Raw genomic sequence first — 3,516 nt, forward strand, 5'->3', positions numbered from 1 at the left:
CCCAGAATGCTAGACCACTCGACCTGCTATGCTTTGTAAAATATTGGAAATTCTTTCCTCGTCGGCAGAATGTAGGATTGTACCACAGTACATGATGAATAGTGGCCTACGTATTAAAAGTGATGAAATATCTATGCAGTTCACATAATATGGAAAGTTTCCAATGTTACCAATGTCAGTATTAAGGGTAAGAATACTCTACAGGCCTTATTGTTTGACAATCGGGTACAACTAAAAAGTTGTTCAGCATGAGAACGTAGTATATTTTGATTAAATGCGTCTTTAAACAGACATATATTACTCTCTCAGCCATCCTTATATGGCCAAAAGTTTGTGATTTTTTATTCATTACATTAGTACGCATTGTTTTATATCTCAATCGACATAAAAACCCTCCCGTTATTGATACCAACTCTTCAAAGTACAGGCTGGTTTCAGAAAGTGTTGATATTGCTAATCACAGACTATTGAAGCCCGTAATTAATGCTTCCAAAAGTGACGAAAACGTAGTTTCTTTAAATTGAATTCGCTAATAAGTGTCTTGGTAGTAACTTGAGATGTTATTTGAATGCCCGAAAAAATCCTTTTCCCTAGTCTTTCAACAGGAAAAAGGGACCTTCATGTTACTAACGGATGCAGTTAAAGACTGTGCTAGAAAATTGGTAAAGAGGGAGTCAGATATAAACCAGACACTTTATCTGAATAGATCAAAGTTGTTCGGTCATGCATTAAGAAATGCACTAAAAATTACGATGTACTATTGAGCGCACTAGTTTCTAAATCGCTAAAAAAGCCTGGGATTGTGAATGCATCATCTTTTCTTTATGATAAATATGTTGTTGTTCCAGCAGACAAAGCCTCATACAATATTGTTTCTATATGCAAAAATTATCACTTGGATTGCCTAACAAAATATTCACAGCAATTTTTGAATCCAACACAACAACCAACACTTTAATGATTGCTAACATCCCATATAAATAGGTGAACTTGAGATTAAGGATACTAACAAAAGTAGTAGGTCTTCTTCATATCTTGACTGTTTCCTCGATATTGACACAGATGGACGACTTCAAACTAGAATCTACGACAAACGGGATGATTTCAACATTCCTTTTGTAAACTTTCAATTCCTCAACAGTGACATACTATCTGCTCCATCGTATGGTGTTAAGGTCTTTGTTAATATTTGCGCTCGTGTATATTCACACTATAAGGACTTCATTAACAAGGTTGTGTTCCTTACACAAAAACTACTCCAAAGAGTTATGAGGAAGAACGACTGAAATCGTAATTACGTAAGTTTTACGGTCATCATCGGGAATTGGTTGATTGATACGATGTGCCGATGTCTCAATTCACTAGCGGCGATATGTTTTTGCAGTCTTAGATTTTTAGATACAAGTATAGTTATCTCATCTTACCGATTGTGTCCTGTTCCCGATTGTGACATTTTCACTGAGTATGTATTCGCATGGCTGTTGATGCATGCATAGCAGGAGACGTTTACCATGTCGACGCACCCGGTCTTGTTCTTTTTGGAGCTCATGTAATTCCCTCAGTTTTTGTTTGTCACCTAGATCTGTCTCTTCTTTGTCGATTTATGAGATTTGAACATCGGTAAACTACTGTCGCCTTAGTTATACACCTATATCATTCACCAAGAAATCACTAATTCATCCTTCTCTGTTTTGGTATAAACATAAAAAAAGGACTTCTTTATACTAGATACCAAAAAACAGATGTTCACCTAAGCATCTATCTAAAACTACTACTTCCTTCAATTCTGTCTATAGGTAAAATATGACCTTAAAAATACTGTGCTGATGTATACTCAACTAGTGAGGTCCATTAGATATGGATTTTCTTTTAATCTTTTAATCTAAAGAACTACTAAAAAATGAAAACAACACTTAACAAACGTCATGCGTCCGAAGCGTTTATCTGGATTTCGCTTCATCATAGGCGCTAAAAGCCGAACATTTGATAGCCAAAGATTTTAAGACCTGATTCAGTTGAAGCTACATGACCAAATCTTCCAACAAAAACAATGTTCCATTCATATCAAAATATTTTATTTTTCCACACTTTACACTACTCGTGCTTAATTGATGGTCGACAACGTCTCATTATTCAAACGTGCTTTTTTTCTACAAAAAATGGGAGTCGTAAATACAAATTTCTTGATTAAGGTCACGAAAAATCTTACTTTGAGAAGAACCTTACGGATCTCAACAACAAATACACCGAAGACGATATTATTGACATGTGGGACAACCTACTTATTGAGTTTTTTTTAAATCTATATTTCAACAAACAGTCGGTATTTCACTTATACTAATTGTGCACAGTACTGGCGGACTTGTTTTTTTAATTCATATGAAGTAGAATGTTCTGTCACTAAATAACCCAGAATTCAACGAGTGAATGAATCTCATATAATTCATGAAACACAGTGATGAACAAGAATTACTGATATTACACAAGTTTTGTGATCACCACAACAAAAAGTAAAATAACAAAAATAACGAACTCCAAGGAAAATTTAAAACGGAAAGTCCTTTATAAAATGGCAAAATCAAAAGCTCAAACACATCAAACGAATGGAAAACAACTGTCATTTCCTGACTTGGTACAGACATATTCTTATGTAGAAAATGGTGGATTAAACCTGCTTTTATAGCTAGCTAAACATCTTACTTGTATGACAGTCGCATAAAATTCAATTATATTGACAACAATGTGTGAAGAAAAACAAACAGACATAATAGTTAGTTTCCTCGTTTGTATTGTTTTACATTGTCATTTCGGGGCCTTTTATAGCTGACTGTGCGGTATGGGCTTTGCTCATTGTTGAAGGTCGTACGATGACCTATAGTTGTTAATTTCTGTGTCATTTGGTCTCTTGTGGAGAGTTGTCTCATCGGCAATCATACCACATCTTCTTTTTTTATATATAATAGGTAAACATGTCAAAAATTGACCATGTCTGTGTCTCAACTCACGAGAGGCATGCTTTCTATCCAGTATAGTCGTCTGATCTGTAATTATACCAATTGAGTAACATTTTGAATAAGAGAATGAATTCACATGACTATATGTAATGTACCTCTTTCTGTGTACCTGCTATAACACCCGTTCATTCTTGAACCTCTTCCTGTGTACCTGCTATAACACCCGTTCATTCTTGTACCTCTTCCTGTGTACCTGCTATTGTAAATGCTCTTTTGTTCCGACGTTGGAAAGTTCCGGGCAGAAAGAACTAACTAGCCGAAAAGTTCCAGGGGAACTTATTAACTAGTTACTTTGTTCTTCCTCTGGTTTAAAAGTTCCACCGGAACAAAGTGACTAGTTGAAAAGTTCCAACGGAACATATCAACTAGTTAGAAAGTTCCTTTTTGCCAAATTAGTCAAAACCGGAACTAACTAACTAGCCCAAAAGTTCCAACGGAACTTATCAACCAGGCAGAAAGTTCCATTTGGAGAATTGATGCAAAGTAAAAGCGCAACATATTA

Source organism: Mytilus californianus, unplaced genomic scaffold, assembly GCF_021869535.1.
Source record: "Mytilus californianus isolate M0D057914Y unplaced genomic scaffold, xbMytCali1.0.p SCAF_7, whole genome shotgun sequence".
Taxonomy (NCBI): Eukaryota; Metazoa; Mollusca; class Bivalvia; order Mytilida; family Mytilidae; genus Mytilus; species Mytilus californianus.